Source organism: Bos grunniens, chromosome 5 (assembly GCF_055505025.1).
Source record: "Bos grunniens cultivar Pamir isolate PY7600 chromosome 5, Bosgru_T2T1.0, whole genome shotgun sequence".
Taxonomy (NCBI): Eukaryota; Metazoa; Chordata; class Mammalia; order Artiodactyla; family Bovidae; genus Bos; species Bos grunniens.
In genome coordinates, this window is record NC_141169.1 from 88,268,092 (window position 1) to 88,285,417 (window position 17,326).

General features: G+C 39.0%; 1 long non-coding RNA gene and 1 other non-coding gene across 2 annotated transcripts in view; both read right to left on the reverse strand.

Moving 5' to 3' along the window:
- LOC147372572 (uncharacterized) overlaps positions 1-17,326 on the reverse strand; it is a 225,846-nt gene that overhangs the window by 42,015 nt on the left and 166,505 nt on the right. The window lies entirely within an intron of this gene.
- Positions 4,302-4,374, reverse strand: TRNAK-UUU (transfer RNA lysine (anticodon UUU)). Its single transcript has one exon. It is a non-coding gene; the product is annotated as a tRNA-Lys (tRNA).

The following is a 17,326-nucleotide window of genomic DNA, read 5'->3' on the forward strand; positions in this document are numbered from 1 at the left end:
TACTTTCTTTAGTTTGAAAATAATATCCCTCTATGTAGCTTTTTGGCATTTATCCTGCTTGCTGTTCTCTGAGTTTTCTAGATCTGGGTTTCAGTTCAGTTGCTCAGTTGTGTCTGACTCTTTGCGACCCCATGAACCACAGCACGCCAGGCCTCCCCGTCCATCACCAACTCTCGGAGTTCACCCAAACCTATGTCCATTGAGTTGGTGATGCCATCCAATCATCTCATGTCGTCCCCTTCTCCTCCTGCCCTCAATCTTGCCCAGCATCAGGGTCTTTTCAAATGAGTCAGCTCTTTGCATCAAGTGTCCAGAGTATTGGAGTTTCAGCTTCAACATCAGTCCTTCCAATGAATATTCAGGACTGATCTCCTTTAGGATGGACTGGTTGGATCTCCTTGCAGTCCAAGGGACTCTCAAGAGTCTTCTTCAACACCACAGCTCAAAAGCATCAATTCTTCCACACTCAGCTTTCTTTATAGTTCAACTCTCACAACCATACATGACCACTGGAACTGGGTTTGGTGTCTCACAGTAATTTGGGGAAATTCTCAGTTGTTGTTTTAAATATTTCTACAGTTCCTTTCTCTCTTACTTCTCATCCTGTTATTTTCATTATGTATACATTTCATCTTCTGTAGTTGTCCCATAGTTCTTGTATATTCTGTCCTGTTTTTTAGTCTTTGTTTTTTGGATTTGGAGGTTTCTATTGATACAGCCTCAATCTCAAAGATTCTTTCTTCAGCTATATACAGTCTACTAATGAGCTCATCAAAGTCATTCTTTATTTTTGAACAGTGTTTCAATTTCCAGCGTTTCTTTACTGTTCTTTCTTAGGAATTCTGTTTACATTGATAAGCTGTTTTGCTTGCTATACATCTTTACTCATAGAGCCCTTAGCATTGTTGTTTTTGTTGTTTAGTTGCTAAGTCATGTCCATCTTTTTTGTGACCCTATGGACTATAGCCTGCCAAGGTCCTGTGTCCTTGGGATTTCCCAGACAAGAATGCTAGAGTGGGTTGCCATTTACTTTCCAGGGGATCTTCCTAACCCAGGCATTGAATGTGTGTCTCCTGCATTGGCAAATGGATTTTTTAGCACTGAGCCACCAGGGAAGCCCAGCCCTTAGCATATTAATCATAATTGCTTTAAATTCTCAGCCTGATAATGTCAACATCCCTGCCATGTCTGGTTATGACAAGACAGACAGCCAGCTTGCTCTTCAAATTGTAATTTTTGCCTTTTAGTATACCTTGTAACTTTCTCTTGATAGAAGGACATGATGGATCAGGTAAAAGCAATTGTTGTAAATATGCCTTTAGTAATGTGGTGCTAAGATTTGGGGACAGGGAAGCTATGGGAAGAGGGGAAGTTGTCTACAGTCCTATGATTAGGTCTCAGTGTTATAATGAGTCTGTATCTCTAGAGAGCAAACTTCACAGTGTTTCCCAGTCCTCTCCCCTCCACCATTAGGTGGGAAACGATGGTTATAGCTGACAAGAGCTGAGTGTTTCCTTTCTGCCAGGTCAGTTTGGTTCTGCTAATACTACATCAGGTTAGACTCTGGTTAACCAGCTTTTTCAGAGACCAGGACTTAAGAAGAACAGAGACCTCAGACATATTTCAAAATTGTTTATTTTCCTTCCCCTTTCAATAGCACGAGGGGACCTTCTGCACTATTTACTGTGAGACTCCGGTTGAGTTCCTGGAGATAAAACTCACAAAAGTGTGTGTGTTGTGGGAGTGACTCTGATGACTAGATTCCCCTGGAGTTTTTATCTCTCATACTGGTCCAAACTGAGCATCCAGAAATTCATCAGTTACACCCAAGTTTTCTTATCCTGGTGGTACTGGTTCCACTGGCAGTTCTCACTCATGGGTCTCTAGTTCAGTAAGCTGTGACTCCCATATCTGCCTGTCTCTCCAATCTTAGGGACAATGCTTTGCCCTTTGTCCTCATCTCTCTTCAGATCAAGAAGAGTTTTTGATTTTTCAGTCTGTTCAGCTTTTCCCTTGTTAAACAGAATATCAACTTCTAAGCTCTTTACATGCAAAACCAGAAATCCAAACTTTCTTGATTACAACATCTTTAATAAATCAGTAATTTTTTAATAGAATGTCTAAACCAAGAGAAACACCCAACAGTTATGTTTGTTAAGTAGAAAGGCTCAGACTACTTAATAAATATTGATGTCCAACATCTTATCAGTCGTTTTGAAAAGGAATAACACACATCAATTGAAATAAAGGTGTTTTTTTAAAGTAACTGCAATTATTTAGCAAGAGGATATATAAACCTACAGTGTATAAACCTACAGCACAAACCTTAAAATGAGATTGAATTCCACCTCCTTCATTTTCTATTTCACATTGATTGCAATGTGAATTTGTTTTCCATCACAGCAATCACACACACAAAAAAAAACTCAGCTTTGCAAAGCTATGACATCATCAAAAGGAACATGGCACAATCTAATGTTGAAATAGCAATTTGTTTAAGGATAGGTGTTTGTGCAGTCTGTCAACCATCAAATATTATTGTGTTTCTTCAAGAATTTAGAGTACCCTACAGTGCATCTGGAAAAGGTCAGTTTTCATTCCAATCCCAAAGAAAGGCAATGCCAAAGAATGTTGAAACTACCACACAATTGCACTCATCTCACACACTAGCAAAGTAATGCTAAAAATTCTCCAAGCCAGGCTTCAACAGTACGTAAACTGTGAACTTCCAGATGTTCAAGCTGGATTTAGAAAAGGCAGAGGAACCAGAGATCAGATTGTCAACATCTGTTGGATCATTGAAAAAGTGAGACAGTTACAGGAAAAATGTCTACTTCTGCTTTATTGACTATGCCAAAGCCTTTGACTGTGTGGATAACAATAAACTGTGGAAAATTCTGAAAGAGATGGGAATACCAGATCACCAGACCTGCCTCTTGAGAAATTAGTATGCAGGTCAAGAAGCAATAGTTAGAACTGCACTGGAAGCAATAGTTAGACTGGTTCCAAATAGGAAAAGGAGTGCATCAAGGCTGTATATTGTCACCCTGTTTATTTAACTTATATGCAGAATACCTCATGAGAAATGCTGGAATTTCTCATGAAACACAAGCTGGAATCAAGATTGCCAGGAGAAATATCAATAACCTCAGATGCAGATGACACCACCCTTATGGCAGAAACACTGAAGAAGAACTAAAGTGTCTCTTGATGAAAGTGAAAGAGGAGAGTGAAAGAGTCGGCTTAAAGCTCAACATGCAGAAAACCAAGATCATGGCATCCAGTCCCATCACTTCATGGCAAATAGATGGGGAAACAGTGGAAACAGTGACAGACTTTTTGTAGGGGGGAGGGAGGGGCTCCAAAATCACTGCAGATGGTAACTGCAGCCATGAAGCTAAAGGACACTTGCTCCTTGGAATAAAAGTTATGACCAACCTAGACAGCATATTAAAAAACAGAGACATTATTTTGCCAATAGGGGTCCATCTAGTCAAAGCTGTGGTTTTTCCAGTAGTCATGTATGGATGTGAGAATTGGGCTACACAGAAAGCTGAGGGCCAAAGAATTGATGCTTTTGAACTGTGGTGTTGGAGAAGACTCTTGAGAGTCCCTTGGACTGCAAGGAGATCCAACCAGTCCATCCTAAAGGAAATCAGTCCTGAATGTTCATCAGAAGGACTGATACTGAAGCTGAAACTCCAATACTTTGGCCACCTGATGTGAAGAACTGACTCATTTGAAAAGACCCTGATGCTGGAAAAGATTGAGGGCAGGAGGAGAAGGGGATGACAGAGGATGAGAGGGTTGGATAGCATCACAGACTCAATGTACATGAGTTTGAATAAGCTTCGGGAGTTGGTGATGGACAGGGAAGCCTAGCGAACTGCAGTCCATAGGGTTGCAAAGAGTTGGACACAACTAAGCAACTGAACTGAACTGAACAGTGCATCTGAGGGCTGGCTGCAGTGCCCTGAAAGTGTTGGTCACTCAGTCATGTCTGACTCTTTGAGGTCCCATAGACTGCAGCCCTATGGACAGTGGAGTCTGGTGAGCCACAGTCCATCGGGTCGCAAAGAATCGGACATGGCAGAGCAACTAACCCCTTAGACTGAAGCCCTGTAACCAGGCTCATCTCTCCATGAGACGAGCTCGTCTCTTTCCAGGCAAGAATACTGGAGTGGGTAGCCATCCCTTCTCCAGGGGATCTTCTCAACCCAGCAATCAAACCCCAGTGTCTAGCATTGCAAGCAGATTCTTTACATCTGAGCTACCAGAGAAGCCCACAAAGGGAACCATACTGCCTGAACAGGGACTTGAACCCTGGATCCTCAGGTTAAAAGTCTGATGCTCTACCAGTTGAGCTATTCAGGCAGTGCCCTGGGGGGGGGGGGGGGGGTTGATAAATGGTACATCTACCCAAAGCAGTCATATGCAGTTGTGAACGGTTATAAGATCCAATTAAAATAAATTAATTAATTTTTTTAAGTTGTGTGAAATATCTTTATATCATCCTATGAAACGATCTTCAGTATCTTGTTAAGTAAGGTGGGAAGGAAAAATGTATAAAGCATATTAGCGAAAGAAGGCAAAAGATGAATATAAATACATTTTTCTTATGTTTAAAAACTGGGAGGGAAATCAAAATTGTTTCCAAAATTCACCCACAGACACAAGAGGAGGACAGAGTAGAGGATTCTGAGACAAAAGTTAGGTTTTTTTAACTACATATTGCTTTTTGGATTTGACTTAGGAAACATATACAAATGTTACATAATTATTAACAATTTTAAAAAACAATTTCTAAAAATAGAAAGTTAAATGAAGCAAATCAACTTAACTGCATATTGATTTTGTATCATAACCACACACAGAGTAACTACTTCATGTGATTTGAAAACAAAACTAGTACTAAATTATTCAAAGGTTTTAAGAACTACAAAAACATATTAAGCTATGCCATTTATCATATTCTTATTGGTAGTGTTGATATTGTTACTCTGAGACTATTTTGTGTGTACTGTGGGTTAAAACAAATTAACGTTAATGTTGTTGAGAATTTAACATGAAAGAAAGTAGATACAGATGTAAATAATGTAAGAGTAAAGAAAAGAATCTTAGTCCTATAGTTAAGTTGGGAGAGTCAAAATAAGTTCATGAAAATATTTTCTATTTTTCTTGTTATGGTTTCTCAGATACACCCATCATTTAAAAGTGCACATTTAATTTCCAAATACATGGAGTTTCTTAAGTATCTTTTATATTAATTCCTTATTTTGATATCCAGTTCAGTTCAATCACTCAGTCATGTCTGACTCTTTGCAACCCCATGGACTGCAGCACGCCAGGCCTCTCTGTCCATCACCAACTCCCGGAGTTTACTGAAACTCAAGTCCATTGAGTCAGTGATGCCATCCAACCATCTCATCCTCTGTCATCCCCATCTCCTCCCGCCTTCAGTCTTTCCCAGCATCAGGGTATTTTCAAATGAGTCAGCTCTTCACATCAGGTGGCCAAAATATTGGAGTTTCAATTTCAACATCAGTCCTTCCAATGAATATTCAGGACTGATTTATTTCCTTTAGGATGGACCAGTTGGATCTGCAGTCCAAGGGACTCTCAAGAGTCTTGTCCAACATCACAGTTCAAAAGCATCAATTTTGATATTAATTTGTCATTTAAATGCTTCTTCTCTGCAATCACCCCCTGTAGTTTTTTTTTTTTTTTTTTTTTGGTCTCCTAACTTTATTGAGGCTTTCAATGGCTAAGTCAAAGAGCTCTCTTGGTAAATGTCACATAGCACTTGAAAATGCAAGGGCTATTTTCAATATCTTTTGATATTGATTTCTAACATAATCCACAGTGATAAGAGAACAAACTCTGTATGATTTCAATACCTTTAGACTATGAAATTTCTGCACTTCATTTTATGGCCCTGGATATGTTCCAGTGTCTTCTAGTTTATAGCCTATGGGAACTTGAATAGAATTTGTATCCTCCTGTTGTGTGAAAATTGTATAAATGTTAATCATATTGAGTTGGTTCATGGTGCTTTTCAGGTCTACTATATCCTTCTACTTTTCTATATATTCATTCTATTAATTTTTGAGAATCTGATATTGAAAATCCAACTAAAAATCTTAATTTATCTACTCAAAAAAGTTATAACAGATAGTGTAACTGTATGTAACTTTGTTCTATATGTTCCAAGGTTTCTATAAATGCATTATCATACTTCCATAATTTAAAAATAAAAAATAAAGAGAAAAAAATGAGTTCATCAAATACGTTGTCTTAAAATATACATATGTTTCTTAACTCTAGCCCTAAAGTGGCACCCAGCATCAACACAAGCCTACAGAGGACAGCCAGTATGACACCATGACTAGTCAATTTCTCTTCTCTTTAGTGAAGAGAATATCTTCTGGGTCCTCCTGGGAAAAAGTCAACTGATGAGTTCTCTAGTTTTGTATAATTAATCCACACCACTCTACTCACTTCTATTAGCCTTTTAAATCACTTTCTCAATCCTCAGCTAAGACAGTCCCAGAATCTCAATTTCATTTATTGTAGATTGTTTTTTCTTCCACAAGCTTCAAGGAACCAACCACCCCAGCAGTGCATTAGGAATGGTTCCAGGCGTACTTGTCAGAACATTAGGTCCTGACTCATGGAAGGATAAGCCCAATCAATGTACTCTCACTTTTCCCACTTTATATTCTGTCCCTCAACTCCAGCACTTTGAAGTCCATTCCAAAACATTTTACCTTGCTTTCTGCCAAAATATATTAGCCAGATCTAATTTGGGGTGACTTGGTTTGGGGGTGACTAAGCCCTTTTCCTCCCACAAAATGAACAATAATTTCCAGTTGGCCCATGCTGAGACCTAATCTTAGTTATTGGTTTAGAATAGAAGGTTGTAAGGGCAGATCCAAGGAGGGCAAGTGTCATCTTATGAGGTTGCTGCCTCAGGTGAGGACTTTGCATGGTATCCAGGCAATGGAGACTGGGGGAGTGGGTCTGTTCTACTGGAAAATTGGGAAACTCAGAGTTGGAGATTTTCCAGTACATCTGTTAGGGGAAACACTGACTGAAACTGCCCACCCTGACCAGGAACTACAGTAGCAATTTGCATGATCACTTCCTGGTAAGAAGCATGAAATTAATAAGCCACCACCAACCAGAAGAATTCAGGAAAGATCAAAAGGAGACACCAGTCCTTAAGTCCCACCAACCTCTCAGAATCCTTCTCATTGGCAGAGCAGTGCAACACTACCAGGAAGGACCTTGAGTCAGACTGCTTGGCCAGACATGACCTGGAAACAAACCCCATCACCATAAAATCTGAGACTGCAAGCCACATGGCAGAGGAGTTCTTCCAGTTTCCCTCACCCCACTGCTTTCCTCCTGAGCACCCCTTTCCAGTAAAGTCTCTTGCTTTGTCAGGACATGTGTCTCCTTGGATAATTCATTTCCAAGTGCTACACAACAGCCTACTCTCAGTTCCTGGAAGGGGTTCCTCTTCCTGCAACATATCCACTCAACATCCCTGTCTTACTGCTACATCTGTAGGGCCTCAGCCCTTCCCTAAGGGTCTTGACTTGACTCTAGAAGACTTTATTGGTGGCATATACACAGTCTTCTAACTCTATTAATCTCACAATTAGGTCCAAGGCCTAATTTTCTGTACCATCTTCCCTCTTGCTTCAGAATGTGAGATTCTCTGTAAATGCTACCCCAGAGGCCTCTGGCTTTCACACTGTAGCTTAAGTTGATAGCTGACTGACTCAACTCAGTTATTTTCTTTCTTTGGCATTTAACAACAAGCAGCCAAATCCAAAATTTTTATGATTATTATTGCCCTTTTACCTCTTAATTACTTGAGAAACTGTATTAACAGTGCATCTTCTCTAGTATTCCTAAGACAGTCAACCTCAGGTCTCACTAACGGTGATGTTAGCACATACCAAGCACTGTGTCATCATCACACTTCCATCAGAAACATTAATTACTGTTGCCATCTGGTCAAGCGCTATCCAGTTCCAGAACCCCACTCATGTATCAGCTGTTTTGTTTGCTGGTCCCCCCAGAAGTAAGTGATTGAAGCATTCAGTGCAAGTAGTTTATTTGTGAGGTGATCCCAGGAAATACCAGTACAGTAGGGGTGTAAGTTAAGAAAGAAAAAGAACCTGTGGTCTGGTACTGGAGATGCAGGAAGGCTAAAATGTCATTAAAATAAGAAGTTATGTATCCTCAGAAAAAGAACTACTTTGATTTCAACGGAAAGTAAAGGGAAAAATCGAAAGGGGGAAAAGAGAATAAAAGAAGTTTTATTTAATTCCAAAACTATTTGATTTTAAAAACTTTAACAGAAGTTATTTAAAGTTATAAAGTTTTAAAGCCCTTTCTAATGTACTTTATCTTATTTCATTAATTTTCAAGGTCTAAATTGTATTAGTCAGTGATGCAGCCTCTAGGCTATGCATATCCTGAAACCGTGTCAGCGTTTTTTAAGATTCTATTGTGATGTTTGCTCTGAGATTGGCAATATTTAAATAATTCTGGCTTGCAGCACATCATTGCAAGCTATGAATTTATTAAATTTGAAAAGACGTAGGCGAAGATTCATTTTTTTAATTAATTAATTTTTTATTGAAGGATAATTGCTTTACAGAATTTTGCTGTTTCCTGTCAAACCTCAATATGAGTCAGCCATAGGTATACATATACCCCCTCCTTTTTGAAACTCCCTTCCATCTCTCTCCCCATCCCACCCCTCTAGGTTGATACAGAGCCCCTCTTTGAGTTTTCTGAGTCATACAGAAAATTCCCATTGGCTATCTATTTTACATATGGTAATGCAAGTTTCCATGTTACTCTTTCCATACATCTCACCCTCTCCTCCCCTCTCCCCATGTCCATAAGTCAATTCTCTATGTCTGTTTCTCCACTGTTGCTCTGTAAATAAATTCTTCAGTACCATTTTTTCTAGATTCCATATATGTGTGTTAGAATACAGTATTTATCTTTCTCTTTCTGACTCATTGCACTCTGTATAAGAAGTTCTAGGTTCATCCACCTCATTAGAACTGACTCAAATGTGTTCCTTTTTATGGCTGAGTAATATTCCATTGTGTATACATACCACAATTCTTTATTCATCTGTCGATGGACCTCTAGGTTGCTTCCATGTTCTAGCTATTGTAAATAGTGCTACAATGAATGGGATACATGTGTCTCTTTTGATTTTGGTTTCCTCAGGATATAAGCCTAGGAGTGGGATTGCTGGGTCATACGATGGTTTTATTCCTAGTTTTTAAAGGAATCACTATGCCGTTTCCCATAGTGGCTGTATCAATTTTACGTTCCCACCAACAGTGTAACAGCATTCCCTTTTCTCCACACCCTTTCCAGCTTTTATTGTTTCTAGATTTTTTGTTTGTTTGTTTGTTTCTAGATTTTTGAAGAGGGCCATTCTGACAGAGAGAAGCAACCCCATGTCCAAGGAGTGGTGGCTGCACGAGCACAGGAGGGCCAAGAGGAGCTACTCCATGTTCAAGGTCAGGAGGGGCGGCGGTGAGGAGATACCCCTCGTCCAAGGTAAGGAGCAGCAGCTGCACATTGCTGGAGCAGCTGTGAAGAGATACCCCACGTCCAAGGTAAGAGAAACCCAAGTAAGATGGTAGGTGTTGCAAGAGGGCATCAGAGGGCAGACACACTGAGACATAATCACAGAAAACTAGTCAATCTAATCACACTAGGACCACAGCCTTGTCTAACTCAATGAAACTAAGCCATGCCCTGTGGGGCCACCCAGGACAGGTGGGTCATAGTGGAGAGGTCTGACAGAATGTGGTCCACTGGAGAAGGGAATGGCAAACCACTTCAGTATTCTTGTCTTGAGAACCCCATGAACAGTATGAAAAGGCAAAATGATAGGATACTGAAAGAGAAACTCCCCAGGTCGGTAGGTGCCCAATATGGTACTGGAGATCAGTGGATAAATAACTCCAGAAAGAATGAAGGGATGGAGCCAGCAAAAACAATACCCTGTTGTGGATATGACTGGTGATAGAAGAAAGGTCCAATGTTATAAAGAGCAATATTGCATAGGAACCTGGAATGTTAGGTCCATGAATCAAGGCAAATTAGAAGTGCTCAAACAGAAAGTGGCAAGACTGAACATCGACATTCTAGGAATCAGCTAACTAAAATGGACTGGAATGGGTGAATTTAACTCAGATGACCATTATATTTACTACTGCGGGCAGGAATCCCTTATAAGAAATGGAGTAGCCATCATGGTCAACAAAAGAGTCCAAAATGCAGTACTTGGATGCAATCTCAAAAACGACAGAATGATTTCTGTTCGTTTCCAAGGCAAACCATTCAATATCACAGTAATCCAACTCTATGCCCCAAACAGTAACGCTGAAGAAGCTGAAGTTAAACGGCTCTATGACCTACAAGACCTTTTAGAACTAACACCCCAAAAAGATGTCCTTTTCATTACAGGAGACTGGAATGCAAAAGTAGAAAGTCAAGAAACACCTGGAGTAACAGGCAAATTTGGCCTTGGAATATGGAATGAGGCAGGGCAAAGGCTAATAGGGTTTTGCCAAGAGAAAACACTGTTGGAAGAGAGCAAACACCCTCTTCCAACAACACAAGAAAAGACTGTACACATGGACATCACCAGATGGTCAATATCGCAATCAGATTGTTTATATTCTTTGCAGCCAAAGAAGGAGAAGCTCTATACAGTCAGCAAAAACAAGACCGGGAGCTGACTGTGGCTCAGATCATGAACTCCTTATTGCCAAATTCAGACTGAAATTGAAGAAAGTAGGGGAAACCACTAGACCATTCAGGTATGACCTAAATCAAATCCCTTATGATTATACAGTGGAAGTGAGAAATAGATTTAAGCGACTAGATCTGATAGAGTGCCAGATGAACTATGGACAGAGGTTCATGACATTGTACAGGAGACAGGGATCAAGACCATCCCCATGGAAAAGAAATGCAAAAAAGCAAAATGGCTGTCTGGGGAGGCCTTACAAATAGCTGTGAAAAGAAGAGAAGTGAAAAGCAAAGGAGAAAAGGAAAGACATAAGCATCTGAATGCAGAGTTCCAAAGAATAGCAAGAAGAGATAAGAAAGCCTTCTTCAGCGATCAATGCAAAGAAATAGAGGAAAACAACAGAATGGGAAAGCCTAGAGATCTCCTCAAGAAAATCAGAGATACCAAGGGAATATTTCATGCAAAGATGGGCTTGATAAAGGACAGAAATGGTATGGACCTAACAGAAGCAGAAGATATGAAGAAGAGATGGCAAGAATACACAGAAGAACTGTACAAAAAAGATCTTCACGACCAAGATAATCACGATGGTGTGATCACTCACCTAGAGCCAGACATCCTGGAATGTGGAGTCAAGTGGGCCTTAGAAAGCATCACTACGAACAAAGCTAGTGGAGGTGATGGAATTCCAGTTGAGCTATTTCAAATCCTGAAAGATGATGCTGTGAAAGTGCTACAGTCAATATGCCAGCAAATTTGGAAAACTCAGCAGTGGCCACAGGACTGGAAAATGTCAGTTTTCATTCCAATCACAAAGAAAGGCACTGCCAAAGAATGCTCAAACTACCACACAATTGCACTCATCTCACATGCTAGTAAAGTAATGCTCAAAATTCTCCAAGCCAGGCTTCAGCAATACATGAACTGTGAACTTCCAGATGTTCAAGCTGGTTTTAGAAAAGGCAGAGGAACCAGAGATCAAATTGCCAACATCTGCTGGATCATGGAAAAAGCAAGAGAGTTCCACAAAAACATCTATTTCTACTTTATTGATTGTGCCAAAGCCTTTGACTGTGTGGATTACAATAAACTGTGGAAAATTCTGAAAGAGATGGGAATACCAGACCACCTGACCTGCCTCTTGAGAAACCTGTATGTAGGTCGGGAAGCAACAGTTATAACTGGACATGGAACAACAGACTGGTACCAAATAGGAAAAGGAGTACGTCAAGGCTGTATATTGTCACCCTGCTTATTTAACTTCTATACAGAGGACATCATGAGAAACGCTGGGCTGGAAGAAGCACAAGCTGGAATCAAGATTGCTGGGAGAAATATCAATAACCTCAGATATGCAGATGACACCACCCTTATAGCAGAAAGTGAAGCAGAACAAAGAAGCCTCTTGATGAAAGTGAAAGAGGAGAGTGAAAAAGTTGGCTTAAAGCTCAACATTCAGAAAACTAAGATCATAGCATCCAGTCCCATCACTTCATGGGAAATAGATGGGGAAACAGAGCAAACAGTGTCAGACTTTATTTTTGGGGGCTCCAAAATCACTGCAGATGGTGATTGCAGCCATGAAATTAAAAGACGCTTACTTCTTGGAAGGAAAGTTATGACCAACCTAGATAGCATAGTCAAAAACAGAGACATTACTTTGTCAACAAAGGTCCATCTAGTCAAGGCTATGGTTTTTCCAGTGGTCATGTATGGATGTAAGATTTGGACTGTGATGAAAGCTGAGTGCCAACGAATTGATGCTTTTGAACTGTGGTGTTAAAGAAGACTCTTGTGAGTCCCTTGGACTGCAAGGAGATCCAATCAGTCCATTCTAAAGGAGGTCAGTCCTGAGTGTTCTTTGGAAGGAACGATGCTAAAGCTGAAACTCCAGTACTTTGGCCACCTCATGTGAAGAGCTGACTCATTGGAAAAGACTCTGATGCTGGGAGGGATTGAGGGCAGGAGAAAAAGGGGATGACAGAGGATGAGACGGCTGGATGCCATCACTGACTCGATGGACGTGAGTTTGAGTGAACTCTGGGAGTTGGTGAATGACAGGGAGGCCTGGCGTGCTGCAGTTTATGGGGTTGCAAAGAGTCGGACACGACTGAGCGACTGAACTGAACTGATTCTGACAGGTGGTATCTCATTGAGGTTTTGATTTGCATTTCTCCAATAATAAGTGATGTTGAGCATCTTTTCATGTGTTTGTTTACCATCTGTATATCTTGTTTGGACAAATGTCTGTTTAGATCTCTTTCCCAATTTTTGATTGGGTTGTTTGTTTCTATGGTATTGAGTTGATGAGCTGCTTGTATATTTTGGAAATTAATTCTGTCAGTTGTTTCATTTGCCATTATTTTCCCCCATTCTGAGGATTTTCTTTTCACTTTGCTTATAGTTTCCTTTGCTGTGAAAAAGATTTTAAGTTTAATCAAGTCCCACTTGTTTACTTTTGTTTTTATTTCCATTATTCTAGGAGGTGGGTCATAGAGGACCTTGCTTTGATTTATGTCATCGAGTGTTCTGCCTGTGTTTTCCTCTAAGAGATTTACAGTTTCTGGTCTTACCTTTAGGTCTTCAATCCATTTTGAGTTTATCTTTGTGTGTGGTGTTAGGAAGTGTTCTAATTTCATTCTTTTACACATAGCTATCCTATTTTCCCAGCACCATTTATTGAAGAGGCTATCTTTGCCCCATTGTATATTCTGGCCCCTTTGTCAAAAATAAGTTACCCATAGGTGCATGGGTTTATTTCTGGGCTTTCTATCTTTTTCCATTGGTCTATATTTCTGTTTTTGTGCCAGTACCATACTGCCTTGATGACTGTAGCTTTGTAGTATAACCTGAAGTCAGGAAGGTTGATTCCTCCAGCTCCATTCTTCTTTTTCAAGACTGCTTCCACTATTCAGAGTCTCTTGTGTTTCCTTATGAATTCCGAAATTTTTATTCTAGTTCTGTGAAAAATGCCATTGGTAATATGATATGGATCACACTGAATCTGTAGATTGCATTTGGCAGTATAATCATTTTCACAGTGTTGATTCTTCCTACCCAGGAACATGGAATATCTCTCCATCTGTTTATATCATCTTTGATTTCTTTCATTAGTGTCTTATAATTTTCTGTGTACAGTTCTTTCATCTCCTTAGGTAAGTTAATTCCTAAATATTTAATTCTTTGTGTTGCAGTTGTGAATGGGATTGATTCCTAAATTACTCTTTCTGATTTTTCATTATTAGTATATAAAAAAGCAAGTGATTTCTGTGTATTGATTTTGTATCTTGCAGCTTTGCTAAATTCACTGATAAGCTCTAGTAGTTTTCTGATACTATCTTTAGGGTTTTCTATATAGAGTATCATGTCATCTGCAAACAATGAGAGCTTTACTTCTTTTCTGATCTGGATTCCTTTTATTTCTTTTTCTTCTCTGATTGCTATAGCTAGGACTTCCAGAAATATGTTGAATAATAGTGGTGAAAGTGGATACCCTTTTCTTGTTCCTGATCTTGAGGGAATGCTTTTAGTTTTTCACCATTGAGAATAATATTTGCTGTAGGCTTATCACATATGGCCTTTTACTATGCGGAGGTAGGTTCCTTCTCTGCCCATTTTTTTTGAAGAGATTTAATCATAAATAGGTGCTGAATTTTGTCAAAGGTTTTTTCTGCACCTATTCAGATGATCATATGGGTTTTTTTTTCCAATTTGTTAATAGGGGTATCACGTTGATTGATTTATATATATTGAAGAAAACTTCCATCCCCAGAATAAACCCAACTTGATCATGGTATATGAGCTTTTTGATGTGTTGCTGAATTCTGTTTGCTAAAATTCTGTTGAGGATTTTTGTATCTATGTTCATCTGAGATATTGGCCTGTAGTTTTCTTTTTTTGTGTTGTCTTTGTCTGGTTTATCCAGTAGTCATGTATGGATATGAGAGTTGGACTATAAAGAAAGCTGAGCACTGAAGAATTGATGCTTTTGAACTGTGGTGTTGGACAAAACTCTTGAGAGTCCCTTGGACTGCAAAGAGATCCAACCAGTCCATGCTAAAGGAAATCAGTCCTGAATATACATTGGAAGGACTGATGTTGAAGCTGAAACTCCAATACTTCAGCCACCTGATGTGAAGAACTGACTCATTTGAAAAGACACTGATGCTGGAAAAGATTGAAGGTGGGAGGAGAGGCGACGACAGAAGATGAAATGGTTGGATGGCATTACCGACTCAATGGACATGAGTTTGAGCAAACTCTGGGAGTTGGTGATGGACAGGGAGAACTGGCGTGCTGCAGTCTATGGATTTGCAAAGAGTCAGACGCTACTAAACGACTGAACTGAACTGATTCAACTGTCTGGTTTTGGTATCAGGGTGATGGTGGCCTCGTAGAATGAGTTAGGAAGTGTTCCTTCCTCTGCAATTTTTTGAAAGAATTTTAGAAGGATAGGCATTAGCCTTTCTCTAAAGGTTTGATAGAATTCTCCTGTGAAGCCATCTGGTCCTTGGATTTTGTTTTTTGGGAGATTTTTGATCACAGCTTCAATTTCAGTGTTTGTAATTGGGTTGTTCATAATTTCTATTTCTCCTGGTTCACTCTTGGAAGATTGAACTTTTCCAAGAGTCTGTCCATTTCTTCCATGTTATCTATTTTATTGCCATATAGTTGTTCATAATAGTCTCTTATAATCCTTTATATTTTTGCATTGTCTGTTGTAAACCCTCCTTTTTCATTTCTAATTTTGTTGATTTGATTCTTCTCTCTTTTTACTTTGATGAGTCTGGCTAAGGGTTTGTCAATTTTGTTTATCTTCTTAAAGAACCAGCTTTTAGTTTTATTAATCTTTACTGTTGTTCCTTTCATTTCTTTTTCATTTTTTTCTGCTCAGATCTTTATGATTTCTTTCCTTCATACTAATTTTTGGGGTGTTTTCTTCTTTTTCCAGTTGCTATAGGTGTAAAGTTAAGCTGTCTATTCGATGTTTTTTTCTTGTTTCTTGAGGTAGGATTGTATTGCTATAAATTTCCCTCTTAGAACTACTTTTGCTGCATCCCACAGGTTTTGAGTTGAGTGTTTTCATTGCCATTTGTTTCTAGAAATTTTTTGATTTCCCTTTTGATTTCTTCAGTAACCTGTTGGTTATTTGGAAATGTGATGTTTAATCTCCATGTGTTTGTGTTTCTTACAGCTTTTTTCTTGTAATTGATATCTAGTCTCATAGCGTTTTGGTCAGAGAAGATGCGTGATACAATTTCAATTTTCTTAAGTTTACTGAGGTTTGATTTGTGACCCAAGATGTGGTCTATCCTGGAGAATGTTCCATCTACACTTGAGAAGAAGGTGTATTCTTCTACATTTGGATGGAATGTCCTAAAGATATCAATGAGATCCATCTTATCTAATGTATCATTTAAGATTTGTGTTTCCTTATTAATTTCTGTTTTGATGATCTGTCCATTGGTGGGAGTGGGGTGTTAAAGTCTCCTACTATTATTGTGTTACTGTCAATTTCTCCTTCTATGTCTGTTAGTGTTTGTCTTATGTATTGAGGTGCTCCTATGTTCAGTACATAGATATTTACAATTGTTATGTCTTCCTCGTGGATTAATCCCTTGATCATTATGTACTGTCCTTCCTTATCTCTTGTAATCTTCTTTATTTTAAGGCTTATTTTGTCTGATATGAGGTTTGCTACTCCAGCTTTCCTTTACTTCCTATTTGCATGGACTATATTTTCCCATATATTCTCTCACTTTCAGTCTACATGTGTCTTTAGGTCTGAAGTGGGTTTCTTGTACACAACATATATATGGGTCATGTTTTTGTATCCATTCAGCCAGTCTGTGTCTTTTGGTTGGAGCATTTAATCCATTTACATTTAAAGTAATTATTGATATTTGTGTTTGTATTGCCATTTTCTTAATTGCTTGGGGTTGATTTTTAGATCTTTTTTCTTCTTTGTATTTCTTGACTACACAAGTCCATTTAGCATTTGTTGTAAAGCTGGTTTGGTGGTACTAAATTCTCTTAACGTTTGCTTCTCTGAAAAGCTTTTTATTTCTCAATTTTGAATGAGATCCTTGCTGGGTATAGTAATCTTCCTTGTAGATTTTTCTCTCTCAATACTTTAAATATATCCTGCCATTTCCTCCTGACCTGCAGAATTTCTGCTGAAAGATCAGCTATTAAGTATATGGAGTTTCCCTTGTATGTTACTTGTTGCTTCTCCCTAGCTGCTTTTAGTATTCTTTCTTTGTGTTAATCTTTGTTAGTTTGATTAGTTTGTGTCTTGGTGTGTTTCTTCTTGGGTTTATCCTGTATGGGACTCTTTGTGCCTCTTGGACTTGATTGGCTATTTCCTTTCCCATGTTGGGGAAATTTTCAACTATAGTCTCTTCAAAAAGTTTCTCATACCCTTTTTTTTTCTCTTGTTCTTCTGAGACCTCTATAATTTGAACGTTGGTGTGTTTGATATGGTCCCAGAGGTCTCTGAGACCTCTTTTCATTATTTTTACT